Source organism: Thunnus thynnus, chromosome 13 (assembly GCF_963924715.1).
Source record: "Thunnus thynnus chromosome 13, fThuThy2.1, whole genome shotgun sequence".
Lineage (NCBI taxonomy): Eukaryota > Metazoa > Chordata > Actinopteri > Scombriformes > Scombridae > Thunnus > Thunnus thynnus.
Window position 1 is genome coordinate 31709474 of NC_089529.1, and position 17947 is coordinate 31727420.

General features: G+C 38.4%; 1 protein-coding gene across 3 annotated transcripts in view; it reads right to left on the bottom strand.

Annotated features, from left to right (window-relative positions):
• Positions 1-17947, bottom strand: part of LOC137196216 (NLR family CARD domain-containing protein 3-like) — a 138453-nt gene that overhangs the window by 29838 nt on the left and 90668 nt on the right. The gene's annotated exons all lie outside the window — the stretch shown is intronic.

Sequence of the window (17947 nt, forward strand, 5' to 3'; positions counted from 1 at the left end):
AACGCTTCTCATTCAAGTTTGATTTTGGTCTCATCCATCCACAGAACATTGTTCCAATCACCTTCTGGCTCCACGTGGTCTTTAGTGAACCGTAGACGGCAGCAATGTTCTGTTTGGAGAGTAGTGGGTTTCTCCTTACAGCTCTGCCATGAACACCATTGATGTTCAATGTTCTCCTGATGGTGGACTCATTAACATGGACTGTAGCCACTGCAAGAGAGACCTTTAGTTTCCTAGATGTTACCCTGGGGTCTGTTATGACCTCCTGGACTATTACACACCTGCTCTTGGTGTGATCTTTGTTGTTCAACCACTCTTGGGGAGGGTAACAGTGGTGTTGGATGTCTTCAATTTATACACGATCTGCCTGACAGTCGACTGGTGGAGTCCAAACTCTTTAGAAATGGTTTTGTAACCCTTTCCAGCCTGATGAGCATCAACAACTCTTCTTCTAAGGTCCTCAGAAATCTCCTTTGTTTGAGCCATGACACACTTCCACCAACCTGTGTTGTGAAGCTCAGAGTTTGACAGTGAAGACCCAGATTTCTCTTCTTTAAATAAGGCAGGGCCTCCCAGACTCACACTGGATTGTCTTCCATTGATTGAAACACCCGACTCTAATTTCCCCTTCAAGTGAAATGATAATCCTTGAGGTTCACATACTGTTGCTACACAAAAATATGTGTGATTAAAAGAAAAAGATGAAAACATTTTTTTCCTCATGTGTTTAGTTGGGTTCACTTTATCTAGTTTTAGGACTTGTGTAAATATCTGATCATGTTTTAGGTCATATTTATGCAGAAATACAGAAAATTCTAAAGCATTCACAAACTTTCAGGCAGCTCTGTATATTTATTCACAAAAATAACAAATGAAAACGGAAAAATGTGGAAGTCAGTAATCAGTAGTGTAGGCATGTATGGATGTGTGTGTGTGATGGAGGAAACTCAACTGCAGTCAAATACAACAGTTGTTGAAACAAGCTGATTGAAGGTCATTTGTTGGGTTTGTGATGTCACTATTCTTCAGCCAGCACATGGTCTCAGTTGGGTGTTGTGTGTTAGCAGCGACCCACGCTGACACAGTTCTATAGCAGCTAGTTTAACTGACATGCTAACATCCAGCATTTCATTCAAACTGAGCAGAGCAAACACTGACAGGCATCTTTTATTCTCCCTCTAAATGTTCTTGTTGCTGCATCATCTGTAGATTCTCTTTACATCATAGATGCTTTCCAAGCTAGCAGCATACGAGCTGTTTGAGGCTAATGAGCTGCTAATTAAACCCTCTGAGTCATTTTTACTGTTGGGTTAACTGTTATGTATTTTGATCTTTATAATTTGAATCTTGTGGTATCTGTCTTCTATATTAACTACTGACAAACACCTTTGTTATCACTCTTGTTTATTGTCTCATCTTTTTCTGATTTATACTATTATTGGATTTGTTTAATATTGATTTCACATTTTTCCTCCATTAAAGCTCCAAAGGCAAACTGCTGTCTTCAACCTTTACTGGAAGTGTGTTGTGTAACTAAACACTTAGTGAGGACAGAAGAACAGTTAAAAGAAAGAGAACAGCAGCTTCTCTCACACACTTGGCTTCCTGGAAGTCACAGACCACCTCTGATGTGACTGATCAGATCATAAATAGTCCAAAAGTTCCAGTTGATAAAACTTTATAACGTTAAAGATGAATCAACAGGTTGTATAATACAGGTGTGTCTGTGTGTCCTTACATGACCGTTAAACCTGTTCATTATATCAGGTTAATGATTAACAGATATTCACATTAACTGGTGGAAACTACTAGTCTGATTCTTGATTAAATGTAAACTCAACAATACAACAAGATTTCCACTGAGAAATGATGGAAAAATGCAGGATGAATGCAGTAATATTTAGTAAAGGCTCAGCACAGGAAGCTGCTGACACTGCAGACGCTCATTTGATCTGATTGATCCTAATTAACACGACCAGCAGCAGCAGCCAACAAAACAATTATAATATAATTATAATTAATTATAATTAATAAATAGAATTATTAAAATAATTATCTTAGGAAAGGATGAATATACATGTAACTACATTAATATTTGACTCAGATTATTCACAATGTGATGGACGCACACAACAGTCCAAACCAAAGACAGTAACACACAATTTTGACCTTAATTTTCTTAAATCCTTGAAAATAAAAACTGTCCTGAACATGTTCATGAGCTGCAGAGATGGAACATACCACTTTGAGAGGGGGGGGGGGGGGGGGGGGGGGGGCGGAATAGTCCAAGTGCTGCTGGCCTGTTTAACAACTGTACTGGATTGTCTTATATTGTCCAGGTGTTTGTAATAAGTTTCTCTCCTCTATATATGAAAATGAGCTCGACTAAATATCAGAAACATCTTTCAAAGTAATTAAGTCCAAAACAACAACCACAGAACCAATGAACCTCAACAAAACTTAACACTTATTGCATCACTGTTGTATTTCATTGTATTATTCAGGTGTTTCTATTTTTCTGGTCACTTAGTGTGTCAACAGGCTGAATTTTGACTAATGAAGCTTTTCCAGAGTTTCCTCTGATGTTTCTGTTGTCTAAACAGCATCTTGTTAGCAAAGCTAATTAGAGTCAAAGAGGATTAACGAGGTTTCAAACCTTCCACCAGTATTCAACAAAGCAACATAATAAATCACTACTAGCACCATCTCTACTGGTGTCACATCATTTTAACCCCCGCTGACACAAACATGATGAAACCTGTTGCTTACGTTACCTTTAGATGCTGAAAATCATTTTCATCAAGCTGATGAGTGAAGGTGAAATTAATCAGCAGCTTCAACCAGGAAACCAAAGGTAGGAAGAACAAACATGTAACTCACAGCAGGAAGATTTCAAATGTCAGTTGCTTCAAAAACAGTCTCAACTCTGAATTCATCTTTAACCAGAAGTGACTGTAAAGAAATATGATCCCAGCACAGCGCTGACCTTTGGAATAAAGAACCTGGAACAGCTAAAGTCAAACATTGACAGACTGTATAAATCCTCATCAGATGGTGGAAATTTTCCTCATTGGAAAGAGGCACAGAGACATAAAGAAAGCATTAAACATTGTCACTAGTTGAAGCTGTTGTAGACGCTGTACAATCCATCACACCATCAGTAACAATTATACAAATGTTCAAACACAAACAAAAATACAATCATCTTGTATTTTTGGAGAGAAAGCATGTTGTTCAGCCGGCCCTTTCCCTAAAGATTGTGAACCTAAACTAGACAGCTTTATACCTCTCCAGAAGCAAAGCTAAAAACAGTCTGGTCCCTAAATGGACACTTCCACAAACTGTTACACCTTCTGACAAACAAGTTTAGTGTCACAGGCTGCGACAAACATGGAGACCAGACGAGTTTTACCAGTTAGGCCGAGTACAGAACTGCTTGAACGTTTGTGGACGCTTTAGAATTTTCTGTATTTCTGCATAAATACGACCTAAAACATGATCAGATATTTACACAAGTCCTAAAACTAGATAAAGTGAACCCAATTAAACAAATAGGACAAAAAAACAACATTTTTTCATCTTTTTCATTTATTTATTGAGGAAAATGATCCAATCTAACATATGTGTGGGAGGCAAAAGTATGTGAAGCCTTGCTTTCAGTAACTGGTGTGACCCCCTTTTGCAGCAATAACTTCAACCAAACGTTTCCAGTAACTGTTTATCAGCTCTGCACATCAGCTTGGAGGAATTTTAAACCGTTCCTCCTCACAGAACAGTCTCAACTCAGGGATGTTGGTGGGCTTCTCACCATGAACTGCCTGCTTCAGGTCCTGGTGCCATGGGCTTAATCAGGACTACGTGCACACACTTAATCACGTGCACGTATTTGGACTCAGTTGAGCATCAGGGTGTAAAACAGTATGCAGTTTACACATGTGGTGGGAGCGGGAGGTCTCAGATTTAAGGATACAGCCTGACTACACCACAGTAGTAGACAAACACTAATCCAATAAAGGGCACACAGGTTCATTCACTAATGAAAGTCAAAGATGTGTTGTTCCCGATATCAAAACTACAACGTTTATTTGAATGTTCACAAGTTAAAAGGCAATAACAAGGGTTTACACACACACACACAGTCACTCAGCCAAATATGTACATCAGTGTTCTTCACTATTTTTTTCATGGCAGGACACTTAGATGAAGTAAATCTGCCAACTAATTTGTCATATCACGACATACAATATGTAACGCAGCCAATACAATCTGAATTATAGGCTTACCTTAAAGCTAGGGTATCTAATGTATTTTAGAAGCATTTTTGTTATAGTTGTTGAAATTCTCTGTACATCCCGACAGCCATCAATAAATCAAATGAAAATCCAGTATGTGTGACGGTTGCAGGCCTGTAATAATCCCGTCCAATCATTTCATTCAGCCTGAATGAAAAGTCATTTTATAGCAGGTTTCAATCTTGTTCTTTGACTTCTGTTAGTGGGATGTCTCTACATTCCAATAACAGATTGTGCCTTTAAAATATTTACCAGAACAGTAATTCATCTAGATACAGCTGTAATTTCCTCACCAGTTTTCCTGCTTTGAATGTGTTGGTGTCTATCAGATGACGCCTGCGTGGCCTCTGTGTTTCTCTTTCATCCTTAAACTTTTTCTTTCAATCTTTTTGAAAGTTCTTTACTTTCTGCTTGTTTTCCTTTCAACATTATTACATCCTGCAACTCTTCCTCACTTCTGTCTCCTCTCTCCTGATTCCTTCACTCACTCTGAAAATATAAAAAGCCTTCCTTTCAAAATCTGAGTGAGCATGAAGCAGAACTTTAACTTGTATGATGTTAATTACAGACATTGTGGACAAAACACACAGCGGGGATGCATCATCAGCCCATCTATCTAAACTATCAAGCTAACGTTACATTAACATTAACGTTACTGTAAAGTAACAGTCAGGCTAAAGCAGCAACAGATAGATAAACTGGACGCTTAAATCACTGATGTCAATTTAAAAGAACTTTAGCTCCACTTTTTGCTGAAGAGTTTTTCTAGCTTCTTACTTTGTGCTGCTTTTTCTGACATTATTATTTGATGCTGCGCGTCAGTTAATGTCATATATGATCCTCTGAACTCTGATTCATTCGTCTGCCTGCTGGCTTCAGCACGGAGGGTTTGTTTGATTAAAAGACCCGCGCAGCAGGAGCGGGCGGTGGATTGTTGGTCACCCCTCGTTAACAGTAACAGCTGTCTCCGTGTCTCATACAAGGATACAAAGTTCAAACGGAAAACAAAACGAGCGCTCCCAGAAGATACAACAGAAGCTGCGGTAGAAAGCCGCTCTGAGCCTTGAACAGCTTTCTGTGTAAACGCTGTTTCAGAGTTTAGGAGGTGGTTAAACGGCGTTTATGTGCGTTTAGTCTCCGTTACAGCCCTGTGTATAACTGTACAAAAATAATCCGCCTAGTTTAAGCATCACTCTTTAGCAAAAAGACTGTGACTGTTCATCTCTGTTGCTGTGGCGATGTTTTGGTGTGAGAATAGTTTGGGCAGCGTGAAGCGTGAGAGTTGGCAACCCTGAACTAGGAGCAGGATCTCTTCACCAACATGTATGCCCAAAATGACAACGACATGACATCACATCCAGTTGATAACAAACACTGACCCCTTAGTTTAAAAACATGTGTCACACATCTACAATAGATTTATATTCACTTTTCTTTCTCAATAGATTTAGTCTTTATTGTCTTTTTGTTTTCACAGCCTGGAGGAGACAAAGTTTGATTTTTTCTGAAATGTTGTCATATACAGTTTATACTGTATTTATACTTTATATATATTATAATATATATATTATATATAAATCACTTTAAACTACAGAGACCCGAAACCTGAAAAACAGTCAAAACTTCTTAGTAGAGTAAAAAGAAATATAAAGTTTTATACTTTTCAATTAAAACTTCATTTGGTTTACTCTTCTAATTATTCCATATTTCACAAACATTTAATCATTTATAACAAATGAAATAAAGCATCTGAAGTTATTTTATCTTGAATTATCTTTATGTAAATATTATTATCTTTATTTATATTTATTTAAAAATGAATTGAAGGTTAAAAGAAAAAGTATACAGATTGACATTTTTACATTTTTGAACTAACTGTGTGTTTTATTGATGTAATCGCTTCATTTTTTACTCCTGATAACATTTTGTTGTTGTTTGGAGGCTCCGAACACTCAGACAGTTTGTTATCGATGCCACAGAGAAGAACTTTTACTTATTGTCTCTAAATTAAACCTCAAATCCAAACCTGAACCTGGACTTTTTAAAACTGTGTTTCTGTTTTAATGTCTTCAGAAAACACGTTTCAGCCATCAGCATCATTTCACTGGTTTCATTTACATTTTACAGCTGATTTTAAAATTGTATTACTTACCTTTAAAGCAGGACTTGGACTGAGGATGTGCTGATATCACACTATGACTATCACAGGTCAAAATATCATGATTAACAGTATTATCATGATAATCATTCAAGTTCCTGAAATCCTGCTATTAGTGCTAAAACACAGATAAATGACACAAAGATCAGCTTGTGTTTTATTGACTGAATATTATTCTGTGTGTTGCAGCTTTGAAAACAGTTGATTAAATACAGTTTAAACAGTAAAGAAAAGCAGCTTGTTGACTGGAAATCACTTTAAATGCAGCTCAGAGTTTCTTATAGAAACACATTCATAGTCTGAAATTCATGAATTTTTCCTGATGAAATGGATGGATTTGAAGGTCGGAGCTTATTTAACTAATTCAAATACTGGAGTGTTGAACTTTGTATGAAGTGTTAACAGTTCAATTCATTTATAAAAGGCACATCAGTAACAAACAGCAGCAGAGAACATTCAGACCTGTAAGCTGCTGCTCTTCAGTGTGTTGGCAGCTCAGGTTAATATAGAAAGTCCTGAGCAGAGATGTTGGATCTGGACTGATCTGACCTGCTTCTCTGGTTATTCTGCCTGTGAGCAGCAGAAAGCTGCTTCGTCGTGTCTGAACAGAATCAAACTGCTGATGAAGACAGAACAGCTGCTCTGTGTTCACAGTGTCTCTGAAAACAACAATAATCACAGTCAGAAACAATGTTTCACCACAGTTTATTGTAAAAAGGTTTCCCGCCACATCTCTAACTGGGACTGACTGACTCCAGAATATATAACAGACCTCTAACAGCCTGTGAGCCTGAACGTGGTCTCAGACCATCAAACCAGTTTCTGCTCGCTGATCCCAGTTCAGTTCTGTGACCAGAGAAGATCAGACTGTCGACATCTATTGATTATTATTATTATTATTATTATTATTATTATTATTATTATTATTATTATTATTATTATTGTTGTTATTGTTATTTGAGCTGTGATGTTTAAATCACCAGACTGTGATTCAGGTTTCTGCTGCTAGATGGAGACAAACAGACAGAAGCTGCTTTAAGTTGCAGCTTCATTTAATTCTCGTTATATTTACACCAGTAATGACTCGACACTCTTAACATGTCAAGTGAACGAACACTGAAATCAAACTGAATAATCTCATTAAATTCCTCACAACCCAAAAACCATTCAGACACTTCATACAGAAAAACTGCTGAATTATCAGACTGATACTTAACTGTTTGTATTTTCAACATGTTTCACTTTTACAAGATGACGAGCAGCTGATCTCAGGTAAACCTTCCAGAGCTGCTAATGTTAGCCTCAACTCTGATATATCACATCTCATCAGGACCGACTCCCACACAGCCCATGTTCCAGTCCTGAAGGCTTTTTCTAACGTGACCTGTGACCTCACAACCCTCCAGACTCTAAATGTACAATGACTGGAGATCACTTTATTAGGAACACCTGTGCAGTCTGATGCGATCCAACACAACAGCTCTGCCATCGATTCTACATTTACAAAGCTTCTACATTCTCAGTTGTTGTTGACGTTGTCAGAAAGGTGATAATTGTATTTTATATTTATTATTGAGGTGGTAGTGGGGCTGCTGTACTGGACTGTGTTATATTGAAAAGTGTTCCTAATATTTTGCCCTCCTGATGATTGTTAATGGGCTGGAATAAAACCACACAATGGAAAACATGATGGAAATATGACATTTGTCTCCTCTCTCAGTGGAGTCCCACTAGATACTAGTTTTCTTTCTCTGCCCACAGAATCTGTTCTGAACATCAGCAGACTGTTAAACTCCTGCAGCTGTAAAACTTTCTGACTGAAGTTTCATTTACAATCAAAGCTAAAAGCTCAACTTGTTCAACAGACAGGAAAACTTCTGCACACGCTCAGTTTGGGGAAACCTTCCTGAAAATGGCCTCGAGTACAGAAAGAAGAAGCAGCAAACACCTGCTGCCTGGTTTGAAATATGAAAATAAATAATAAATGAAGTTATTTTATCTTGATTTATCTTATTTATTTAAAAACCAACTGAAGGTTAAAAGAAAAAGTCTTTGTTACAACAATAAAGTGCAGAGAAAACAGTTTTCTTTGTTTCGGATGATTTCTCATCTAATTTAAAGTCATTTATAAATGCTGTAACCTTCAACACTCTCACCTGTATATAGAAACATTTGTTGGAGCAAAGTTATGTTTGTGATATGATTTATTTATTTATGGATTACAGACACAAAACAGAAATCCAAGTGATAACATGTTACAGTGAAAACACGTATTTCCAACATGGTCCCAAGATGTTAAAAGACAAAGAAACATAAAGAAACACATTCAACATAAAAACTAATCAATACAATCCTGAAATACAAAAACACACCAGCACAGTTTAAGAAATGGAGAATAATAATAGTTAACAGTTCTTTTTTTATTAGAACTAGTGCAGAGCCCGTTCAAAACGTGTCTGTTCACAACGGACAGATTGATTATTATTTCTCAAGAACCACATATATATGTATCAACTGACAAACATATCAATTAAAACCATAAAGATTGAACAAATGAACTGGTTTAAATCCAGTAAGAAACTTCACCAGTGAGACTAAACTGAGGTTGAACCGTAGACGCAGTTTTGTTGGTGTCTGCTGGAAGGATTTGTGGCAGCACTTTACCTTCCAGCTGGGTAATAACAAGGTAATAGTGGGTAATATTTGATAATAACCAGCTAGTAATAATGCTAATTAACATGTAAAAGCTTGGTATTAACAATGGCTATAACTAGCTAATATTAGATAATAAGGGGCCAAAAATAAAGAGATAATAATGTGAAACACATCTAAAGATGCAAAATGCAAAACTACCAGTTTCTACTTCATTTGACGGTGATGTTTGGTGATTGTGATGAGATGAAACCAACACCAAGAGACATAATGATTACCTGGAAACACACCTGGTAGTTTCTGTGTAACAGCCATGAATCAGCTGCTAAATGCTTCCTTTCATGTTACCTAAGATAAAAAAATGATGTATTTTCTTTAACTTCAAAATACCATAATAATAAAAAACATGTTTTTAAAAGGCTTGTTTGAAGCTGAAGTTTGATGAGTGAAATATGTCCATAGGCAGCATATATTTCTGGAACTTTTCATCAACAGTAGCACATGTTGTGTTGAGTTAACAGTGGAAGGGTTAGGCCTACCAGTTGTGTTTCCAGGTGATCACTGTACCTCTTGGTTTGGGTTGTTGCTGTTGGTTTAATCTAATATCACCGTGAAATGAAGTAGAAATATGTAGTTATGCACTTTGCAGCACTGATTCATGGCTATTACACAGAAACTAGCAGACGTGTTTCCAGGTAACAAATCACAGCATTAAAAGAAGAATTTTTACACTTTTACCTCAAAACAAAAGTTCATGTTTGGAACATGAGAGACGAAGAATTTCAGCAGGTTAATCTGATAATCACTGATTTAGACGTCCAAGAACTGTGATGTCATTTGAAGGTATGACGCTGATAGTAGCCCATAATATTTAGAAAATATGAACCATATTACATCATTATTATCAGGCTATTACCCCATTAATGTCACCATATTACTGTTTTAAATAAAAACATGATATAACCTTATTATTAGCAGGTTACTGTATAGTTACTGAAATGTTACTGTGATGTTTGTAATTAGTTCTGCCTCATTGTTCTTTAGGTTTATTTCCACTAAATATCCCCTTTCTTCTTGGCCCTTTTTAAAGTTACAACAGCTTTTAGCCTGACTCAAAGTCTCGGCCATCGCTGCCGGTTGGTGTGAAATGCATTTTGGGATACTTTTTATTACGCTAACGTGTCTCCTGGTTTCTCTCACTCGCGTCTCTTCTCCCAGCGAGGATGAGAGAGAGACGTGAGGATGGAGTCAGTGAAAGGAACTCTGAATGCTTCAGCATACCAAGAGATTTTGGACAATTCCATGCTCCCAACTTTGTGGGAACAGTTTGGGGATGGCCCCTTCCTGTTCCAACATGACTGTGCACCAGTGCACAAAGCAAGGTCCATAAAGACATGGATGAGAGAGTTTGGTGTGGATGAACTTGACTGGCCTGCACAGAGTCCTGACCTCAACCCAATAGAACACCTTTGGGATGAATTAGAGCAGAGACTGAAAGCCAGGCCTTCTCGTCACATCAATCAATCAATCAATCAATCTTTATTTATATAGCGCCATATCACAACAGAAGTCATGTCAAGGCACTTTTCACATAGAGCAGGTCAAGACCGTACTTTTTAATTTACAGAGACCCAACAATTCCCCCATGAGCAGCACTTGGCGACAGCGGTAAGGAAAAACTCCCCTTTAATGGGTAGAAACCTCAAGCAGACCCCGGCTCTTGGTGGGCGGCCATCTGCTTTGACCAGTTGGGTTGAGAGAGAGAAAGAGAGAGGGAAAGGGGGAGGGGGGACAGAAGAAAAACAATCACAACAACAACAACAACAACAACAACAACAAGCACAAGCAGCAACAGCCAGGGAAGGATGCCATCAGGACTGTGAAGGACCGCGAAGGTTCGGCCCGGGGGTCAGGTTTTCCTGTGAGATGAGAAAGCACAAAAAACTCCGGGGAAGAAGCAAAGTTAGTGACATGCATTGATGTTACATGAATGCATACAGATGGAGAGGAGGAGGAGGAGAGAGGAGCTCAGTGCATCATGGGAAGTCCCCCAGCAGTCTAGGCCTATAGCAGCATAACTAAGGGCTGATCCAAGGCGCGCCTGGTCGGCCCTAACTATAAGCTTTATCAAAAAGGAAAGTTTTAAGCCTACTCTTAAACATAGAGAGGGTGTCTGCACCCCGGACTGAATCCGGTAGATGGTTCCATAGAAGAGGAGCCTGATAGCTGAAGGCTCTGCCTCCCATTCTACTTTTAAAGACTGTAGGAACCACCAGTAAGCCTGCATACTGGGAGCGCAGTGTTCTAGTGGGATAATACTGTATTATGAGCTCTTCAAGATATGATGGTGCCTGACCATTAAGGGTTTTGTAAGTTAGGAGAAGGATTTTAAATTTTATTCTAGATTTTACAGGAAGCCACTGTAGTGAAGCTAAAATGGGAGAAATGTGGTCTCTTTTTCTAGTTTTAGTCAATACATGTGCAGCTGCATTCTGGACCAGCTGGAGAGTCTTTAGAGACTTGTTAGGGCAGCCTGATACTAAGGAATTACAATAATCCAGCCTAGAAGTAACAAATGTGTGAACTAGTTTTTCTGCATCTTTTAGGGACAGGATGTGCCTGATTTTTGCAATATTACGTAAGTGAAAAAAGGCAGTCCTTGAAATTTGATTTATGTGGGAGTTAAAGGACATATCCTGATCAAAGATAACTCCCAGATTCCTTACGGTGGTGCTGGAGGCCAGGGTAATGCCATCCAGAGTAGCTTTATCATTAGATAATGTGTTTCTAAGGTGTTTAGGGCCAAACACAATAACTTCAGTTTTATCTGAATTTAGTAGTAGAAAATTGCAGGTCATCCAGGTCTTTATGTCGTTAAGGCATGTTTGGAGTTTAGTTAACTGATTGGGTTCATCTGGCTTCACTGATAAATATAATTGGGTGTCATCTGCGTAACAATGAAAATTTATGGAGTGTTTCCTAATAATATTACCTAAAGGAAGCATATATAAGGTGAATAGAATTGGTCCAAGTACAGAACCTTGTGGAACTCCATGTCTAACTCTTGCCTTCACGGAGGATTCATCATTCACATGTACAAACTGAAATCGGTCTGATAAATAGGACTTAAACCAGCTTAATGCAGTTCCTTTAATGCCAATTAAATGTTCCAGTCTCTGCAAAAGGATTTGATGGTCAATTGTGTCAAATGCAGCACTAAGATCTAACAGGACAAGTATAGAGACAAATCCTTTGTCCGATGCAGTTAGGAGGTCATTAGTGACTTTCACCAGTGCTGTCTCTGTGCTATGATGCGCTCTAAATCCTGACTGAAAATCCTCAAATAAACTATTGTTATGTAGAAAGTCACATAACTGATTAGAGACTGCTTTCTCAAGGATCTTGGACAGAAATGGAAGGTTAGATATAGGTCTATAATTGGCTAAAACACCTGAATCAAGAGTAGGCTTCTTAAGAAGAGGTTTAATTACAGCTACTTTAAAGAACTGTGGTACATAGCCTGTTACTAAAGACAGATTGATCATATCTAGTAAAGAAGTGCTCACTAAGGGTAAGGCTTCCTTAAGCAGCCTAGTTGGGATGGGATCTAAGAGACAGGTTGATGGTTTAGCTGAACAAATCATTGAAGTTAGTTCAGACAAGTCTACTGGAGAAAAACAGTCCAAATATATGTCAGGATTTACTGCCGTTACCAAGGTTCCTGTGTTTGGGGAGAGAACGGTGCCTGTTGAGGGCAGGAGGTGGTTAATTTTGTCTCTAATAGTTAGAATTTTATCATTAAAGAAGCTCATAAAGTCGTTACTACTGAGAGCTATAGGAATACATGGATCAGTAGAGTTATGACTCTTTGTCAGCCTGGCCAAAGTGCTGAAAAGGAACCTAGGGCAGTTTTTATTCTCTTCTATTAATGCTGAGTAATAGGCGGCTCTGGCATTACAGAGGGCCTTCCTATATGTTTTAAGACTATCTTGCCAGACTAAGCGAGAATCTTCTACTTTGGTGGAACGCTAAATCCTTTCCAATTTTCGCGATGTTTGCTTTAATTTGCGGGTTTGGGAGTTATACCATGGAGCTAACCTCTTACGTTTTATTATCTTCTTTTTTAAGGGGGCGAAGGAGTCGAGTGTTTGTCTTAGTGAGCCTGCAGCACTATCAATAAGATTATCAATTTGGGAGGGACTAAAGTTAACATAAGAGTCCTCTGTAGTATTGAGACATGGCAGTGAATTCAGTATTGACGGAACTGCTTCCTTAAATTTATCTACAACACTATCAGATAGACATCTAGTGAGGACATTTTTGTCTAATGGTGTGTAATCCAGTAATAGGAATTCAAAAGTTATTAAAAAATGATCTGATAAAATAGGATTTTGTGGAAAAATTATTAAATGTTCAATTTCAATCCCATAAGTTAGAACAAGGTCTAGGGTGTGGTTAAGACGGTGAGTGGGATTATTTACACACTGAGAGAAGCCAATTGAGTCTAATAATGAGAGAAATGCAGTGCTGAGACTGTCACTATCAACGTCCACATGAATATTAAAATCACCTACTATAATTACTTTATCTGTACTAAGGACTAAATACGACAAAAACTCTGAGAATTCAGATAGGAATTCAGAGTACGGGCCAGGAGGACGGTACACTATAACAAATAGAACTGGCTGCAAAGTTTTCCAGGTTGGCTGAGAGAGACTAAGAGCAAGGCTTTCGAATGAGTTATAATTAAATTTAGGTCTAGGGTTAATGATTAGGCTTGAGTTGAAAATGGCTGCAACTCCACCTCCTCGGCCAGTGTCTCGAGGAATATGAGTATTAATATGACTGGGGGGAGTGGATTCATTAAGGCTGACATATTCTTCATGACACAGCCAGGTTTCAGTGAGACAAAATAAATCAATACGATGATCTGAAATTAAATCGTTTACTAAAACTGCTTTAGATGAAAGAGATCTAATGTTCAAGAGTCCACATTTAATTATCTTATTTTGTTGTACTATTGCAGTAGTGGTTTTAATTTTTACTAGATTTTCATGAATGACTCCTCTTTTGTTTACTTTGGATTTAATTGATTTATGTGGTTGGGGGACAGACACAGTCTCTATGTGGTTTTGGGTGGGTAACTGCTCTAATGGAAGCGCAGAGAAGCGTGTAGGACTGCAGCTCTGCCTCCTGGTCTCAACTCTGGGTTGTCATGGTTTTGGTTTACTAATAAACTTGGCCATATTTCTGGATATGAGAGCAGCTCCATCCAAAGTGGGATGTATGCCGTCTCTCCTAATCAGACCAGGTCTTCCCCAGAAAGTCTGCCAATTATCTATGAAGCCCACATCGTTTGCTGGACACCACCTCGACAACCAGCGGTTGAATTGTGACATGCGGCTATACATGTCATCACTGGTCAGATTAGGCAGCGGTCCAGAGAAAATTACGGAGTCCGACATAGTTTTTGCAAATGTACACACCGACTCAACATTAATTTTGGTGATCTCCGATTGGCGTAATCGGGAGTCGTTGCCGCCGACATGGATGACAATCATACCAAAATTATGTTTGTTCTTAGCCAGCAGTGTTAAATTTGACTCAATGTCGCCCGCTCTGGCCCCAGGAATACATTTAACTATAGCTGCTGGTGTCGCTAACTTCACGTTTCTGACTATGGAGCTGCCAATAATCAGAGTTTGTTTCTCAGTGGGTGTGTCGCTGAGTGGGGAGAACCTGTTAGAAACATGAACTGGTTGGTGGTGAACCGTGGGCTTCTGCTTAGGGCTATGCTTCCTTCGGACAGTCACCCAGCCGCCCTGGCTTCCCGGCTGCTCGGGAGCTACCGGGGGAGTGGGAGCTACGCTAGGTCGCACCGGATACTAGGGGCTGGCTAACTATATTAGCAGCTGATTGTTTTTCCATGGTGCGGAGCCGTGCTTCCAATTCACTAAGCCTTACCTCCAGTGCTGCAAATAGACTACACTTATTACACTTATCACTATCACTAAAGGAGGCAGAGGAATAACTAAACATTTGGCACACCGAGCAAGAGAGAGCAGGAGAACGAGAGGGAGAGAGAGAAGCCATCGCTAACTGCTTAGTTTAAGTTAGCTGCTAGTGCTAGCTGCAGAGCTAAAGTGACTAACAACTTGTGCGATTAGCGAGAAAAGTCGCTAAGAGAAAGGCGCTGAGAGTGCTTGTGTAAAACTAGCGAAAGTTTAAATATACAGCAGATATTAATCCACAGTAATGTGATATATATAGGAAAATCAACTGAGATGAGAGCAGCAACAACGCTATCAGTATACACAGTCGGCAACCGGAAATGATACAATACGCTTACCGTAGCACGTCAGCACGTCAGCACCAAAGGCGTGTAAAACACTAATGAGAGGTAAATGACTCCATCTCAGATGCTCACAGTTGAATACAGAACAGGAATCCCAACTAATGTGGCATATAAGGACTGAACGTTGTGGAAATAAATGTAAAAACAAACAAACATTTCTGACTCCTTCACTCTCAGTCACAGACTGTACTTCACACAGTTTCAGTAATCATGAGTTTTAAGGTTGTTTGAAACAAAAGATGAATTAAATGGTGGTTAACCACATAACAGCTGGGGTGCACTGTCATATCATCATTGTGCCTAAAAATCACTATCATCCCAGCACAGATACTGCTCTGAAATTAAAAGAAACTATAACTGTTACCAAAACACTGTTCACTCAATAACTTATCTGTATGTGTTTTACTTTGGGCCAATTACACAGTTCTTCATTCAGTTTTTGAATCTAAAACTCCTCTCTGGTATTTCAGGTTCCAACAGCGGAGAAAGAACAAAACTAATGAAAATATGTTAGTAGAAAGTTATTCACAGGGTCTAAACACACAACTGGTCTGAAAATAATTTGATTAGAGAAAATGTCCGGGTGTTTATCAATTCATATAAATCACAGTTTAAATGATGATCAGTTGAGCAGGTTGATGAATCCTGACCTGAGAGTTTCCAATGTACAGTGTGGACTCTCCAGTCCAGCAGACAGCAGCTTCACTCCTGAACTTTGCAGGTTGTTGTTACTCACCTCCAACCCTCTCAGACTAGAGGACTGGGAGCTGAGAACTGAGGACAGAGCTGCACAGCCTTCCTCTGTGATCAGACATCCTGACAGGCTGCAGATACACAAAGCAACACCTGCTGCCTGGTTTGAAATATGAAAATAAATAATAAATGAAGTTATTTTATCTTGATTTATCTTATTTATTTAAAAACCAACTGAAGGTTAAAAGAAAAAGTCTTTGTTACAACAATAAAGTGCAGAGAAAACACTTTTCTTTGTTTTGGATGATTTCTCATCTAATTTAAAGTCATTTATAAATGCTGTAACCTTCAACACTCTCACCTGTATATAGAAGATGTTTGAAATAATCACATCCAGTGGATCAATAAACTCCACCAGTGTTCAAATACATACTTATTAAACATATTTATATGAAGTCTTTTCATTCACCATCAGAAATCAAACTGTCTCTTTACAGCGTGTCACCATTAAAACCATTAAAACCACTTTGTTCTTCCACTCTCACATCAGCAGTTTGACTGAACCACATCATCTATCTTATGTGATGCACATTTACAAAGTTTACACAGTATATCAGATATGTTGTAAAGTTCCTTTGATGTATTTTTAGACTTTGATTATGTATCTCACCGTGTGTCTGTACAACATGAGTCCAATCCATCAATCTGATCAATAAACACCATCAGAACTCATCGTTTTTGAGTCGCTCTGACCAAAAAAAGCCAAAAAAGTTTGACAGTGGATGTAAAAAATCAAAACAGACTTTAACTGACGTCAGTTGTGTCGTCACAGACTGTCTGAACTTTAAAGATCCTCCGCACATGTTTTAAGAATATAAAAATACTCTGCTTGGAATAATAATGTGTGTCTGATGTTGAACAACAGCTGTCAGACTGAATGTGAGCTAAACACATTAAACTGACACTTTAAACAGTCCTGAAACTGTCAAATACCTTCAATCTACTACATGAAATTAGATATGAATTAACATGCACACACACAAAAATAAATGGAGAAAACTAACATCAGCTACTGATCATCATGAACTTTATTCTCTACACAGGAACTAAATAAACACTCCAGAGAAAAACTAAATACTTCCTGTATGTCAGAAACACACAACAGCTCCTGGACTTCTCATCTCTAATGCTGTGTTCACATCATATGGGATGGATGGTAGAGGCGGGAAAGATTCCCATGTTTACAACTCGCCAGCGTTCATGTCACACAACAAATCAAGACGGCTGCATGATTACAAAGTTGGTGGAATGAGGCTCAAAAATACTGTTATTGACAATAATCCACCATATCCAGTAAATATCAGAGCTTTCAGCTTTTCCACTTCATAATTACCACTTGAATGTTGACCTGAATTCTATTTACAAGTCAGAATCTCATAATTAGCATCATTCCAATATGATATGAACGCAGCATAAAAGCAGCCACACTCCAGCTGCTGAGCCTCAGCCTTCACCATTAGAGGTGTTAATTTAACCAGCCAATAGGAGGCCTGTTGTTCTGACCATCATTTGTCATGTGATCTCTAAATAAGTGAAGGAATCAGGTAACACAGTTACTATGAAACTACTAGAAGAACTACAACTAAACATTGTGAAGATCCCATTCCCATTATCCCATTACAGTTCAAGCCTTTCTAATACACTAACAACAGAAAACAACAACAACTGGACTCAGTTTATCATTTGATTCATTTTACAAACAAACTGTCAATCATGTGGAAACCATGTTTACATTTA